General features: G+C 44.4%; 1 protein-coding gene across 6 annotated transcripts in view; it reads left to right on the top strand.

Moving 5' to 3' along the window:
* RBFOX1 (RNA binding fox-1 homolog 1) overlaps nucleotides 1-17144 on the top strand; it is a 2047095-nt gene that overhangs the window by 1694795 nt on the left and 335156 nt on the right. The gene's annotated exons all lie outside the window — the stretch shown is intronic.

Raw genomic sequence — 17144 nt, forward strand, 5'->3', positions numbered from 1 at the left:
GGCCCTTCAACCATGCTGAGTGCAAGCAAGCTGGAGAAATGAGCAGCGGACCTGTAGGCCACCGCTGTGGGGAGAAACTCAGAAACGGCGGGCTAGCAGATGCTTACAGTTTCCACTAGCGAGTGTCGGATTAAATAATCTTAAGGCAGAGGCGACAAGTAACCCTGGCCGAACGATCCCCAAACCCAATCCCTGGGCCTGGCATGGGGTAGGAAAGAACTTCTCTGGGTGGAACTTTCTGGCTCCTGGCAGGGCTTGGGGGGACAGGGGTTTCACTGCTATTTCTGATCCTCCTGGCATATATTGTGGCCCTGATTCATTGGTCCTGGCTGAGAAAAAGCAGATGGCTACTTTCTATTGCTTAGGATCCCACTTCTAATTCCTCTCTCGTTAATTGACATTTCTTGTATTTGTTTGGCACCAGACACTTAGAGAACATTTTTGCTGTGCTTTCTCTGATCTGTTAGACTGTAGGCAGCATGATGGCAGAGACTTCTCCATTTCTGTCACTCTACCCGCAATGCCTAGAGTAAGCCTAATACATAGTAGTTGTTCGATGCAAAAATAAAGGGAGGAGTGAATGAATGCATGTGTACGTTTGGACTTGCTAGAACCTTATAAGCAAGGGGAGGCAGTGATTGCCAGTGCTTTCCACAGATATTTATGGCACATTCAGTCCTTTTATTCATTCTTTCATTTGGCCACACAAAACATTTTTGCCAGGCATTGAGAATACTGCAGCAACTCAGATAGGAAAGGTCCCTGCCACCATGGAGCAGGCGTTCCTCTGGAAGAATAGATGATATAAAAGTTAAGTAAATCAAGAGGGCATTTTCAGACTGTGGAGGGTGCTCCACACCCTGCTCTGCAGGAAACAAACAGGGTGATGTGTAAAACATAGGGGGTGGTGTTGGCTGTTGCATTTTTCCGATGCGTGGGCCAGTAGGGGTCTCTGGAAGGAGGTGACGATTCTCCTGAGAGGAGGATAAGAGAGCATTAGGCGGGTGGTGAATTGAAAATGGTGTTCCAGGGATGGGGAAGGGCAGGTGCAGAAGCCTCAGGAGCAAAAGACGGTGTGTGAGCCAAGAGGCGTAAGGAGGCAGTTCGTGGTGCAAGTAGGTCGTGTGCTGGTATGTCAGCCTCTGTGAATAGAGCGCAGGCTTTCTGTTATCCTCTGGGGCCATATTGAAATGAGGTGGGTGGGAAGGAGAAAGGATGGAAATGAATGCCTTCTGAGGAGATAAGAGGAAACCACTCCTGAGTTGTGGGGAAACCCATGGAACATTTGGAAACACCTTTGTGGGTCAGAGGTGGAGAGAGGGTTTTGATGGAACACTGAGAGGCCTGTTGATAAAACGTCATCAAAATGCTTTCAACAGTGGGCTTCTTACACTGAAAATAATAAACCTAGTCCAGGGTTTCTCAGATTCCTGGCATTTAAGCATTCCTTTCCAAATTTTTACCAATCCACTCATCCACAGATCAATAAAGTCATAATATCCACTTACTATTTTTAAAATTAACTTATATTTTGAACCTAAAAGTAGACCTGGCCAAACTCAAAGCGAAGAAATAGATGAATAAATAAATGACATAGAATCACAGCTGGGATGTTATTTTTTTCCAGTGTCCTTTGAAATATTTATTCATTCACATGTTCATTCACTCATTCAGTGTTCATCGAACTATTGGGTGCCATCTGTGCCTTTAGATTTTCTTAGTAAGCAAAGGCCTCTGTCCTCACGGCGGGGCCGTGAAGTGGCTCAGTCACGGGCCACCTTGTGAACTATCAGTGTAGGACCACACTTGGGGAAACACTGGCTTGGTCCATTGGATTCCCTAGGAATCCCCTGTCACGTCCGGTCTGGAATTGCTCATTCCTCCCCTGACCCACTTGCAAAGAAGCAAGACTCTAGTTATCTGCTTTGTGTCGCCTGCTCCCCTCTGGCAGGGCAACTGTCAGGGTACAAGGTAAAGGGGAATGACCACGTGTTTAACATCGACAGCGTGCAGGGGCCTTTGAGGTGATCGGATTGAGGAGGGGGTGTGGTGGTCTCTAACTCTTGACCAGGCTCTAGGTGAGAGCAGCCTCAGCCTATTTTGATCCTGGTCGTTATGTTGCCTTTAAACACACACAATCAAAATTAGGAATTGGAGCCAGAGTGAAAAGCGTTCAGGTTGGGTGTGTGTTCCCAGGGATGTAAGGAGCCCCCCCCCCCCCGCCCCCGGCCTTTGCAGCTCTGGAACAAAGTACAGGCAGCAGTAGGATTTAAATGCCTCAGATTTCCCAGTACTGATGAGTAAATGCACAAAAGGTTTAGTCTTAATGAGCCTTTTCTTTTTTGACGTTTGATGTTTGCCCAGGATTCACCTCGAGGACTAGATTCCCCTTATCAAAAACAACAGCAGACATCCCTGCTCTTCCCTTCAGTAGCTGGGCTCTCTTGCTCTGCCTGAATCCAGGCATGGGGCGAGTCTGCTCTCGTGCAAGGGTAAGGGCCGAGAGCTGAGCAATCTCTCCCCCTGCAAGAGGAGTCTTTCATTAACAGCAACCAATATCAACAGCTATAAACAGAATGAACGGTTAGGTCCATGTTTCCTATTTTTGGACATATCCAATTGTCCATCTCAAGGGTCTTGCAAAATTCAGAGGAGAAACCTACATCCTGTTACAACCAAGTGGTGTCAGCTCCCCCCAAAGCATAGTTTAAATATTGGCATCTCTGGAGTGTATATAGGATAGAAGTCATGAGCTGAGGGCTTAATCCCAACTGTGTTATTCAATTAGCTGATCCACGTGGATTGAGCAAAGGGCAAGTTGCTTTACTTGATTTCGGGCTTTAGTTGCTTCTTCAGAAAAACGAGGCTAGGAATAACCACTTCATACTGTTCTTTGTAAGATTAAGGACAATACCAATTTTGAAATATAGCACAGTGCCTGGAAGAAGCCACTGGATGTTTGTTAAAGAAATGAATTAGTGAATGAATGATTGTGTTAAAGAAAAGTAGCATCTGTTTATTGAAGCTGAATATACATTTTTATTTTCCATTTCTCCCCAACCCACATGATCGGTGCACCCCTGGCCTACCAAGGGCAATAGACACGCGGAGTCTGGGCGTCTCCCTTGGGCTCTTTGGTCCCTCCTGACTGTTCTGGGTGACTTCTCCCTCCTCCTCCTGTCAACTGTCAGTCCTGCTGGTGGTGCTGGTTGTAATGTGGCTGCACAGCTCAATTAATGCTCTGTGACAGGAGGAGGGAAAATAAAAATTGTCTTGCTCTTGTCACTAGCAAAGTTATTTACTTTCAAAAGCTGACAGAATCACACTGCAGGGGCTTCATTTATTTCTACTCAGAATGTCATTATTCTGGGATGCAGGGGACTTGGGTGCGCGCTGAAGTTTGTTCCCATAAGCTTGAATATGGCGGCGGACTGCTACAGTCCTTCTGGGTGCTGATGGTACCGGGGTGCTGGGCTCTGGCACCCAGATGAATGCCCCAGGCTCAGGATGGCCCTGTCCCGGTGGCACATGCATTTTCAGACCCTGGATCTTTCCGGTGAGAAGGAGCATGTGTCCCACTGCCATCTGATCACTCGTCCCCTTTATTCTGAAGCAAAAGAGGAAGGTGTGGGATTCCTAGTTTTAAATCTGCCTTCCTCTGGGCCACTCCTAGAATTTCTAGAAATGCAAAGGTGCCTCTTGCAAGTGACTTTGCTTTGGATCTGTTGTCTCTACTTAAACCCTCCGGCAGGCTCTTTCATCCCAATAATCTGTATAAAACTGCTTTTTTTTTTTTTTTCTTTCTTTCTCCCCCACCCCTACCCCTCCTTTTCCCCCCTACTCATTTGCAATGAGAAGGTAAACTAGGAATGCTTGAGTGGAGAAATTCTTTCCTTCATGGTGCAATGGCAGAACCTTCCACTGGGGGTCTCCATTTAGAACATGTGACTCAGGATTCTTGAGAACAGTCTTTTTCTTTTCTTTCTTTTTAAGTCTTCCTTTGGTTCCATTCAAAAAGTGAGGCTCCTCTGTAAGCAATAGGAGATGCTGTGTGGAAGCCCATTTTAGGTAACCAGAGAGAATCCAGCCACCCTTCCGATGATGATGATGATAATAAAATAATGAAAATAATGAAATAATAACTTTTATGGAGTGCTATGTGACAAGCGCACTACTAAGCACTTTTACATGGATTACCTCATTTAATCCCCCACAAAAGGCCTCTAGGGAGTCAATGCGAATCATTTTGTTTTTTAGATGCAGATCTGAAGGGGGAAGAGCATTATGTCAGTCTGGCCCTTGAAAGGACACCTATGCAGGTGATCCTGCCCTGGCCCCGCAGGCTTCCCGGGGCCGTGCAGGCCACTGGCTCCGCGCGATCTACACCGGCCTCTGCTCAGCCACCGCTGTGGCCAGACCCGCGCACTTGACAGCGTCCTCCTGGCTCTTTTCTTTTAAAGGCAAAACTTGTCAAAAGGGGAAAGAGTCGGGCAGTCTTTCAACTTTGAAGCTTTTCATGATTTTAGTTTTAAGTCATTAGGAATATTGTTGAATAAATTTCAACATACACGGAGGCTTTCAGACTTGGGAAAGGAAGGTGAGAGGAGAGAGAGCAGGGCTGATGGGAATCTTCGGCTCCGAGAATGATGGAGTGCATTTCTCCGCAGCCAATTCCAATCCCCAAATCCCCGTTGTGCTGAGGAGCTCTCCAACTAACACAGGAAATGCGGTCACTGCCCGGCACCGTATTAATGATTTATACACCCCGCACCACTGCTTTTGTTCACTTGCGGGGCCTGGTCGTGTTAATAAAGGAATTTCTGGGAGCGGGGTCCCGGTTTGCCATGCTGTTTTGCTCAATGCAGTGCAGTCTGCTCCATAAATCAAAAGAATTTAGTGCTTTACAACCTTCCTGAGCTTCAGAGATCATGTGTGCGTGTGCGTGCATGTGTGCATGCTTGCGTGTGTGTGTGTGTGTGTGTGTGTGTGTGTGTGTAAGCAGATTCATCTAGGGACATTTTCACTGCCTATCTATAAAGAATGAATGAAGGAGGGGTGCAATCTATCTTAGGTGCTTCAGGGTTGATTGGTCCGTTTCACAGTGTTATCAGGGCCCTATTTGTTTCCCATTTGGTGTTTATGCTTTATGGTGTTGTCAGTGAAAATGGGCTGACACCATTTTATTAGCATAAAGAGATGCAAGATCACATTAGAATCCCCCTTCCTTCTGTATCATCAAAAACGACAGACAAGGGAGCCAGGAGGTATCAGAGGCAGGACCACTATTTGCTACAAATCAGGAGGAAATTCAGGTGTTCTTTAAACAATAGGATTTTTGAGGCTTAAAAAAAAAAAAAACTTCAGTTATTCACAGAAAAAGAATTCTGCTTTGTTTTGAAAATGAGTGAAGACATTTGTTGTTGGAATTGAAGATTCTGGATCTAGGAAAGTTTCTCCTGTCTAGTAAGCCACAGAAAACTGATTTTAACCTCAGTTTTTTTTTTTTCCTAGTTAGAAAGAAAAAAATGATATAATCAAATGGTATATTGAATGTTCAATGCCTCTTTAAAGATATCTGCAGAGAAAAGCCCTGTTTTTTTTTTTTCTTTTTGATTGTGCTTGCGCTCTCCTAATTATATCATGCTTTACATTTTGTGTGTGCTTATATTTTTTTTTCCCCTGTAGAACTAAGAACTGAAAACCTAACAGAAATCTGAGTACGAGTTTGAGGGAAAAAGAATATTTAGAAATTGGAATGATACTTTAAGTACTCTATCCAATAGGATTATTTTTTTTAAAGGTGAAATCATGATTTTAGGAAATGTGCCTGACTTTAAAAAAAAGATATGTGAAGCTTTCAGGAAATAAACATGTCAATTTGGTTGAATTCCTTAAAAAAATGTATGAGCGACTGCTAAGACTTAATGAATAGAGCCCCAACTGACCCACACCCAAACCAGGGCTTGAATTTTATAAATGTGAAAGTTTTGGCTAACTGGTTCTTACTCACATTTATGCTTATGAGAAAATTAAAAACGTTTCTGGATACCATCTAGGGTCTGAGCAGTAATGAAATTGAGGCGAACACTCAGTTGAAAAGACTAGCTTTTATAAAAGTCCTGCCTTGCTGAAAAGTAGAGGACAGGAGGTACATATTTATATAAGTAAATAAAGAACGTTACAAAATTTTTTCATCACAGGAAATATGAGACAGCATTTTGGACTAAGAAAGCAGGTGTCCAGCAAATGCAGTTTACATTTATATTGTACTGATTTTTGTGTTTGCCTTTGTCCTCTCTTATAGGACTCTGTGAGTGTCTCATTGTCTTTAATTATGTCTACGAGGCACAAGACAACAGTCAACATCTGCTCTATTGTTTACTTGGTTTACATATAGCTTTGATGGGTTATTAAACAATCTATTTTTCAAACTGAAAACAGAGAAACCAGCCGAACCCATATTATGGCATTTTGTAAAGACCCATTATGCAATTAGCACTTGGGATTTGTGCAAAGCTGGTGATTCACCCAAATAAACATCCCTTTATTCTGATAGCTCCTCTTGGCTTTGTGAAAAATATCAATTTCTCAAAAAATAAAATCACATTTCCTCCTTAGTCATGTAGCATGCCAAGGAGATGATGTGTTAATATGAGGGATGGATCCTTCACTTTCTATATCGGAAAAAGAGCAACTCTCCAAAATAATGATGTCTTTAATTCAAGCCAGCAATTACTATATTACATAAGACAACTAGAGGCTTACACATAAGACAGACTTTTGAGAGTTTATTTGATTCTATGGGAGGAGAGAAATGCTATGTTTTTAACCACTTATAGAATGTTCCTCATACTTCGTGATCTATTTATGAAAAACGTATGGAGTTGTCTATATAGCAAAGCGTGTGACATCCCTAATGATTAAATCAGACCTCATCCCCTCGCTTAAGTAATTGGTTAATAATTAATTCACTTGCTCATTCATTCAACAAATATTTATTTAGCCTCTGCTCCTGCCTCAGAAATTGAGTTAGTCACTGAGGGTACAGAGACAAGGAAACCAACTTCATTTTCCTTCATGGAGCTTACAGGTTTCTGGGGAAGGCAGGTAATAAGCAGGCAATCCCCATACAAATTTGTATCGCAACTTGGGTAAGTGCTCTGAAAGAAAAAAAAAAAGTGGTGTCCACAGAAAGTAGTGGGGGTTGCATTCAAGGATGAAGAGGACTGTCTGTGAGGAAGTGACATTAAAGCTGAGATGAGGAAAGTGGGCAGAGGCAGGGATTGGGTTGTCAGAGAGCAGGTATGGTGAGGCAGAAGGTGTGTATGGCCGCCGTACCACAGCTCAGTGTTCTCAGTGAACTGAGCCAAGGCCAGCGAACCTGGAGCACCATGGGAGAAGGGAAAGAGGCAGAGAGGGGCCAGAAAGAAACCACAGGGGCTTAGAAGCACTGATGGGGGGGAGGTTGGATTTGACTCCAAAAGAAATTAAAAGGGAGGAGAAATAATACTAAGAACTCTAAGCAGAGGACAGGTATGATTGAGCTTAGCCTTTAAAAACACCAGTGTGGCTGTTCTGTGGAGAAGAGATTAGAGGGGGACAAGGTTGAAAGCAGGGCCCAGGTAGGAGGCCACAGTAATAATTCCGGTATGTGATGACGGTCGCCTGGTCTGGGAGTTGACAGAAGAGACGGACAGGAGTGAAAGTTTTGAAAAACAAGCCTGATATTCTTTGTGACACCCCTTCATTCCCCAGAGCTGGTGTTCAGTCAGAGGAGAACAAATGGAACACACTGGAGGGGACATCTGAGGGCTTTGGTGAGGATGGTGACGTCTCAGGAGGGACTGACCTGGGGTGCATGGGGCTTCACCAAAGAGAATTACAGGCCAGTTTCAGCAGATGTCAGGCCAAAGCTCCCGGATGTTACTTGGCCAGAGCTCAGAATCTCAGCAGTTGGTCTTGCACATTGTGTGGTAGCAGAGTTACCACATGCAAAGTCATATCCCAGCTCCGCGGGGTGGTCTCTCACATCCTAGCAACAAACTTCCAATATGGTGGGTGAGGAGCAGGGAGCCAGTTTGACGAAATGCCCGGTGGGCAATACCTCCACCTGCCATCTCCCGAAAAGGGAGCGCAGGAGTTAAATGCATTCTCATAGGTGTCAGGCAAAATTGGCTGTGGATCTTAAAAGCATCACAAATCTTGTGGACCTCCGACCAGGTGCAGGGACAGATTTCTTCGTTTCTCTGAAGCTTAGTTTCCACATTTGTGAAGTAGAGGTAATAACAGGATCAGTAACATAGGGTTGTTGTGAATATGGCATGAGACAGTCTGCAGAGCACTCCGCAAAGCGCCCAGCAAACAGAATGCTCAATCAATACTTTTATACTGGTAGTGGTGATGAAGGTCCTGGCGGAGGTGGAGAAGGAGGCATGCTGGCCGTGGTGAGGATGACGTCTGTGCATGGCAGGGATGTTGATTAGAATGCAGCGTGGTCCGAATCTGCCACTTGCCATCTGTGAGCCCAATGGCAAGGTACTTAACTTGTCTCTATTTCAGTTTTCTCATCTGTAAAATGGGGATGATGATATTCAGTGTTGGTCATTATGATGACTAAGTAAGCTGACATTTGTAAAAAAAGAAAGAAAAAGAAAGAAAGGAAGAAAGAGAAAGAAAGAAAGAAAGAAAGAAAGAAAGAAAGAAAGAAGAAAGAAAAAGAAAGAAAGAAAGAAAGAAAGAAAGAAAGAAAGAAAGAAAGAAAGAAAGAAAGAAAGAAAGAAAGAAAGAAAGAAAGAAAGAAAGAAAATGGTACAGCATTTGTTCTGATAAACAAACTCTCCCAGGAGAAGAATGTTTATTAAATAACAAACTGGCACAGAGTACAGGCTTAAAAAAAAAAAAAAAAAAAGAGGTACCTAGTGGCTTCTGGTCTAGCTTCTTTATTCTTGATTTTGCTTTTCACAGTGAGCAGGAAGGCTGTCTTCCCCTTTCCTCCACTGCCAGACCCACCCCCTTCTCTCCATGTGTCCGGAGTATAACAGGTGTGTGGTAAGCTGGAGCTCTGGCAGAGTGCAACATGAAAAAGACTCCCAGTAATTATAAAAATAACAACAAGGGCTGCTTAGCGAGGTAGGCAGATGAGCACACCACTAGCCAGAATGATAAATAGCGCCTGCAAATGTTAGGTCCCAGTGGGAGTGTGGGAACATATGGGGATAAACCACACCAAGAGTTGGGCATCATTGGTAAGTTTAGGCGGGTAAGGAAGGCCACTCCAGCGCCAAGTTGTTGTGTTTCTTTTTCTTCCTTTTTTATCCTAATTTTAAATCCCTCAGTTCCCTTTTGTCCCTTTGTTCTATTTTGGTCCTAAAGAGAGCATTCATCTTTGAGGCCAGCCTGGGAGTCTTGAAGGAAGTGAGGTCTGGGTGGTAATCCTAAAACAAACAGCCACCCTGGAATGGGTGAATTTCCACATTGCACTCTACCCAGTATTCTTGGGGGAGATGCAAACGAACACAGTAAATACTTTATGGAATGCTGACTTGTTGAGGTCAGATCTGTCATAGGTGGGGGTGCAGAAAAGCCAGTCCCTAAAAACCAACCAGTCTGGTAAGTTTAGAAGCGTTTGTAGAAAGGGGAAACAGATTTCTCCACCAAACATTATTTGAAAAGAAGAGATGTGGACTGTGTGGTCGGGTGATTTCAGGTTGACGTTTCTTATTTCTGGGTCTGAATATAGTTTGGAGATTGTGCAGTGTGTGTTGGAATGGCTCCACAGCAGTGGGATTTCTCTGGAAAGATATTTTGGAATTCTGGTTAACAGCCCATGCAGTTTTTCCTAGGACTCACTTAGTGGAGGTTTCAGCATGGACCCAATGTGTGTGATGCGGGCACCTGAGTATTGGTGCCCGCTCCTCTGTAGATTTCCAGGATTCATTAGTTAGCAAGTAATCAACCTCCTTGGTCATACAAAGCATGCAGAGGAAAGAAAATAGGATTTGGAAGCAGGCGGGCATGGCTTTAGCTGTGGCCCTCTCACCCAACTAGCCAGGAATGATGTAAACTCTCTTTGTCACGCTTCCTCATCTCTAGAATGGGGCAGTTATGAGTACCAATATCAGAGAATTGTTACAAGATTAAAAGAGTCAGTCTGTGAGGTGCTTACGATAGCATTTGGCATTCAAAAAGGTCCATAAAAGTGTTTGTTTAAAAAAATAAGCAAAATATATCTTATTCATGTGTGTGTCTACTATTCTTACTGTCACTATTGAATTAGTCCAGAATCTATTAGTTGCAAGGGATAGAAACCCAACTCAAACTAGCTTAAGCGAATATGGGGATTTATTGATTAATGAAACTGGAATGTTTGGGGTCAACCAGCAAGCAAGAAGTGAGCAGTCACTTAAATGTCTGGCATTCATGTAAACAGATGTTCGTGCTAAAATACAACCACCATGAGTGAAGCTCATAAAAATGGACCCAAGCCCAAGGAATATTTTTAGCACATTGCTGCGTGATTTAGAGTACTCTCCCCAACAACCTTGTAAGGAAAGTTTTATTACCTCTAAATTTGTGAGTGAATTGAGATTCAGAGAGGTTAAGTAATTTGCCTAGGGCAATAGAGCCAGGAATTTTCAGATCCAGAATTTGAACCTAAGTTTGGTATGGCCCCAGTATCTGAGTTCTTAGCCAGGAGGATACATTGCTATTATAATTAAAAAAAAAAAAGCTTGTTTTTTGTTAGTCAGTTTCACATTGACTAATATATGTATACTCTGGAGCCAGATTCACCACTCACAAGCTGTGTGATCTTGAGCAAGTGACTTAACCTCCCTGTGCCTCAGCTTCCCTATCAGTAACACGGGGACAATAACAGGACTTTCCTTATAAGACTGCTATGAAGATTAAATGAGTTAATACATAAAGTGGTGAGAAAGTATCTAGCAAATAGTAAGTGGTATATATGGTTTGTTGAAAAATATTTAAAGATAGATTGTAATATCTATCAGGAAGGAAATAAGGTCACTTAGGGTGGTTCCCCTTTTGATGTCCCCAGAGTGTCCCAGAAGGGCACTGCTAATCCGGGAAGTTGAGAAGCCCACCTGTCAGAGGCTCTCTGTTGCCACCAGCTGCCTGGCCATGACATCGTGAAGAAACCATTTGCAGTGGTCAGCCCCTTGGCTCATCCTCACAGATGCTCAGCTGCACGGCTTGGCACAGCTTGGCTCTGGGTCCCTCCTATCTCTGTCTTGTCTCTAAGAGCAGATTGCAGAGTCTCTGAAAATGCAAGCACGTATTTCCTACCTACATTCTCCCCCAGCCCTGGTTTGGTGGGAGCCCTACTATGCCTTCCACCCGCTCATTGGGTTGATAGCATTTGTTTCCTGGCCTGGAGCTGGAGGGGAAAGCTTCATCAGAGAGAAGACAGACCCCAGCTTGGGAGTACTGCTCATTACTGGATGGGAGAGCTAGGGTGTGCGTTTGGATTCTATACTGTCTGACTTGGTTTTACATTATGGAATGCCTTAGCACTTTCCCAAGTTGTTTGACCTTCTTGCCTTTCTGAAAACCTCATCCCTGTCAAGTTGTGGTGAGAGTCCTCCGAGTGGCAGGTAGACATCCTCAGAGTCACGGTGCTGATAAGCAGGTCAACATGATTCCACGTGAGAACAGTCACCTGAACTGTCACCATGAGCCCGACTTAAGGGATGCTGACTCCGTCCACGCCTTTCCTTTAGCAAAAGCACAGCACATATTGGCCATATATGTAAAAATCTGATAGAGATCCAGAGGCTCCTCGAGGGACCCCAGTTGAATTTCAGAGGGGCCATCAATCTCCTGTAATGATATGGAAAATTTTGTGAATTATGTGCAGTTTTCTGGAATGAAGGCAAAATTCTCATAGTGGTCCATGCATCAAAAATATGAGTTAAGAAACACCACTTCTCCCCGGAAGAGGCTAATATTAGTATGGGAAAGAGCCCAGGCTAAGACAGCCCTGGAGGTTGAGATGGTGCTTCGGGCATCACAAAGGAAGGTCGCAGGATAATCTCTTCAGCACCCCTTCTCCTGGATCACCCTTTTCTCCTTCCCCACCCATGCTCTCGCTTTTTGCTGGTGTTTCCATGTGACCAGCCCACTTCCGTGGGCCTTGAACCTCCTCTGCTTTGGGGAGGGGGTGGAGTTCCCCACTCCCTGAAGTCTTGGAGGAGGGGGAGACTAGTCTTGCCCCAAGCCTCGAGGTGTCATCCAGCTCTCTGTATTGGCTTTGTTTGTGTTTTCCTTTGCCTCCAGTGGCTATTGGAGAGGTTGAGATCGAGTGAGGTGTTGAGGGTAAAGGAGATAAGGAGGCCACTCAGCTTGAGTTTCATCCTGGCCAGCATTTCTTAGAATATTTACATGGGGTCACATGCCAGAAAAGGGCTTCACCAAGTAATTAGCACCCAGGGCTCTGCAGCCCCTGTTCAAGGTACAGCTCCTCATTTACCAGCTATATTTCCTTTGTCATTCACTTCACCTCTCAGTGCCTCAGTTTTCTTGTCTCTAATGTAAGAAGTCTAACAGGATCTATTTCATAGGGCTGTAAAGAGGATAAACAGAGGGAACACATATGATGACATTGGTGCAGTGCCTGGCACAAAGTAAGCATTGAATATTTGTTCAAATGGTAGAACTGTGCTGATGATGATGATGATGAAGAAGATGAAGAAGTAGGAGGGGAAAAAGGAGAAGGAGTAAAAAACTTTGCACATGATTGACACACAGTTAATTTTTAGTAGCCAGATATCACATAGCAAATGGATGGATGGATGGATGGATGACTGGCTGGATGGGTGTATGATGGATGGATGGACAGATGGTCAGTTGGTCATCAAATAAGTTTGGGACTATCTGGATCAAACAAGGTCAAACAGGTTTCTATTCTTTTTTCCTTGTAGGACATCTCAGGTGCTTTACTGTGCTAATAGGCATCACAAATCCACAAGAGGGAGAGACAACAACCTGAATTTCTCCCACTTCTTTGGTCATGGGATTCTTTTTACAATGAAGCATCTCATGAAACTTCTATTATGCAGAGCACACTGGGAGATGCAAGGCCAGGTGCTTAGTCACCCAAAGAGAGAAGGATGCACCTTGAACTCAGGTGTTTGAGCCAGTTCTCAGAGAGTAGAGTATGTGCATGGGGTGTGTGCAGAAAGGCCCAGTAATGAGTTCTGGAGATTGTGCTCTTTGGAGTGTCTCTGTGCCCAGCTCCTGCAGGGATCTGCAGCACAGATGCAGAAGATATAGGGAGGACACAAAGCAAACTCCAGGGGAACAGCTGATAATCATCCCCCACTTTGAGCATCCCCAGGGAGCATTTGTTTGCCTCAAGCAAGGTCAACAGATTCTCAAACCCAGTTGCCATTCATCCCAAGACAGGTCAGGGGTCGGTTCCTGAAGCATTGTTGATCTCAGCAGAGATGATGTGTGGGGTTGATATTCTTAGATTTGCTCATTCAGCCAGTCAGTCTGGCTTTCAGAGGAGAATCAGGTCAAGAAGCACTTAATGAACCAAGAGGAGCATGGTACTGCCTCTACCACTGGGGGTTCGAGTTTCTAATGATAATCAGCAGCCTCCTCACTTATAAGACCTACTGGAATTTTCTTTGTGCATCTGCATAACCATTTTTGGAGGTAATAGGGTGACCCAGTGTCCCAGATTCAAAGGCACTATCTTCATCATCCCCATAAACCCTCACTTGAAATTGAAATTCTCATGTTTTGGTTTCAACACTATATCTTCTATGTACAGAAGCCACACAGACATCCTTGTTGGCCTCTGTGTCTTAATTTTTGCTTAGAATCATGGAAGAAGGAGATAAGCTCTTACACAAGAAGGTACATTGCAGGTTACTTTTTTGAGCACTATTTTATTTAACTATTCGAGGTTGAAGGGAGAAAGGATTTTGGTACTCCTGGTTTGGGGGAGGTCTGATTTGAGCTGGTTTGATCCTCCAGACCAGCTGTTGCTAATGCTGTTACCACTGCAACAGCTATGAGCACCCATTAAATGAGTGTCTGCTATGAGCCAGTCCCTCAGCTAAACATGTCTGCATGTTATTCTTTTTCAAATCTCCAGACCACCTATGAGTGATGGTTATTAATGATGTTCTTATTTTACAGATAATGAATCTGGGGCCCAGAGAGATTAGGTGATTTACACAAGAAGACACAGGTAGCAGTTGGTAGAAACTAGGCTTTTCATATGGGCAGTATGGCTCAGTGTGAGCTCTTAACTACTATGACGTGGTGATTTTGCAAGAGGGAAGCCAGTGGTGGCAAGAAGTGTCAGACAGTGAGGGAATAGTAGTGTCTTGGTGAAATGTAATGCTTAGGAGGCACTTGTCATTCTTGTAAAAACTTTCCATGCATCAATTCATTTATACATATTAACCCAAACCAGTCCATAAGAGGGGTTGGGGATATAGCTTCTCTTCCCAGGATGTCACTTTCCCAGTAGAGGGTACAAATGAAGTGGCTATAACTTGAGGAGCATCTGGTCGATGGCTTAGTACATCCTACCCACAGTCTATGGAAGCTTTTCCTGTGGAAGATCTTGCCTCCCTGGTAATCAGCTCGATGGTTTCAGTGTCCCCTCTGGGGGGAACTCATCTGTCTGTCCCTAGTGTCAGGACCATAAACATTATGTAGCATCTCATGGAATTTACCTTTGAGGTCCATGCGAGGTAAAAAGTCCATCCATGCTGTTCTCACCTGCACTGGATGGGGTTTGAATACATGCCTGGTGGTGAGTGGAGTTTATCAACGTGGGTTCAAGTTGTTACCCTAGAGTGGGCACTCTTGATGATCTAGCAGATATGAGGGGCATGTGGAAGGGAAAACTGGCTCTTGGTAACTGACAAAGCACACATTTTGCAGTTTAAACTCAGACAAATGACATAAGCTCTCTGAACCTCCATCTGGCCCTGTGGACACCACAGGTGATTCTCAAGTGCTTACTGAGCATCTGCTCTAGGCCCAGTCCTATGAGAAAGACAGGAAAACAAAATGATCGAGGATGAGGTAGAAAAGATAAAATGGATCTTACCTGGATGTGGTCACCAGCCAGGTCTCTACCGTCCTGGGACAAATCACTGCTGGTCTTTTGGGGGCTTAGACGGGTAGGTTGTGAGTGCTGGAGAAGGTGGGGAGGCTGCCTGAGGAGCCCGCACTTGGCTGCTTGTGAAGGAGGGGGTGTCCTCAACAAGCAGCCATGTGAGGGGACAGAAAGAAGGCTCCAAAGGAGACATCAGTGTGGGTACTGGTGGGGCACAGAGAAGGCAAACTTGACATAGCACAGAGATGATTAGGAAACAATTTCACACAGGTACACTAAAGACCTTCTGAGGAAAAAAATAAAAAATAAAAACACACCAAACCTTTGTCAACACCTTCCAAGTGCCAGGAACACACATGCACAACCAGTCATTTCTTGGCAGCAGCCTGCCTGTGAGGAGCTACAGATGTTGGGTCACTTCACCTCCAAGGAGACTAGGGCTCAGGACTGAGGATCTTATCCTAGGTCAGATCCAACATCCCAACGCCCAGCCTCTCCAACTTCGAGACTCAGGCTTTTGCTACTATGCCAGGATACCCCAGGGCCACTTGAGACAAATTTAGAGACACAGGTAGCCCTCAGTTGTCTGGAGACCCCTGCGCCCCTCTGTTTGACTCACAGGTTCCCAAAGCAGCCATTCAGCCAGTCATTCTCCCAGGAAGCATTCTGGGAGACTTTGTTTGTCTAGTCACCACTTCAGAGTCATTGATTGAACAAGAAGGATGGGCAGGCTTCTTCATCTGAGCCAGTCGACCTTCCAGAGGAGTAGTCACACTTCACAGAATTCTTGTACCTTGCTAAGGTGATGCTAGAACATAGGTGATGGTGTAGCTCATTCTGCCTGCTGTCATGGGGAAGGCTTTGCAGAAGACGTAACATTTGATTAGGCCAGCAAGTTTGAATTGGAAGGAAGGAGAGAAGGATGGAAGAACGAATAGTTCTGCATAGCAGGCCAGCTTGTACAGAGGCTTGGATCTATAAAAGTGTATGACAAAGGCAACTTGCCAGACTGATTTGCAGGGGGAAAAAAGTGATTCGTAGAAGGAAGGGCAGTATTAGAGGATGAATCTGGAAAACTAAAGGTGAGGACTATCATGAAGGGCCTTGAATACTGTAAGAAACTGTCTCTTCCCCAACTTGGCCTGGAAATGGTATGGGATGAGTAGTTCAATATTCAGCATAGATCCGTATGGTCAGATAAACACTGTCAATATCCAAAAGATAGGGAATGCAATTAATATTGTCAGAGACACACTCTGTTTTATGGTTTTTATTTTGTTCTGTTTCACTGGTCGACGAGTGGCAACTGACATTTGGCTTCTTTTCAGGAAGCAGGTGAAGAATACTGGAGGTAGTCTCACAGAGTCTGATTCTCCTGAGCTATGGAGGAGGCAGATCCTTCCCAGACTTCAGGGATTGTCAGTACCAGGAAATGTAGCCCAAAGTTTCTAGATCTTGCAGGCTTTCAAGAGATACTGTATATCTAAATTTTACATGAGACACTTCCATTTAAAAATGTCACCTCTCTTTTACACAATGCGTACAAACCATCATCGTCGTCATCATCAACATTCTTCTCCCCCTCTCCTTCATCCTCCTCCTCAGACTGAATTTGGTCCATGAGGCTACAGTTGGCTCTGTTGACCAACAGAATCCATATGGCAGCAATTGGTCTTCTCTAAGTGCTGTCCTCTCCCAACCTCCAGCCAACACTTGTGTTACTTTTCTCTTTCCTTCTCCTACATGAGTGTTTAAACTTTGGGTGGCTGCCACTCACAAAGGCTGGTGGCAATCAGCATAATCCTCATGTTTGCTCTCGGATGTGGGAAGGAGATGCGGTGTCTGACCTCAACAGAGGAACCACTCTAATCTAAGGAAGGGGAAAGAGAAGGCAGTCTCCAAGAACGGAGTGTCATCATGGAAGGTGGGGAAAGAAGATGGAAGGTGGGGTTTATTGTTTATTTGTTTTCTATTTGTTTTTTTTTTTATTTTTCCGGAAAGGGGGGTAAGATTGAACTATCAAAGCCTGGCTAAGATAAAAAAG

Source organism: Eumetopias jubatus, unplaced genomic scaffold, assembly GCF_037043125.1.
Source record: "Eumetopias jubatus isolate StellerSeaLion01/CBP00866 unplaced genomic scaffold, mEumJub1_p1.0 scaffold_12, whole genome shotgun sequence".
In the NCBI taxonomy this organism is placed as follows: Eukaryota; Metazoa; Chordata; class Mammalia; order Carnivora; family Otariidae; genus Eumetopias; species Eumetopias jubatus.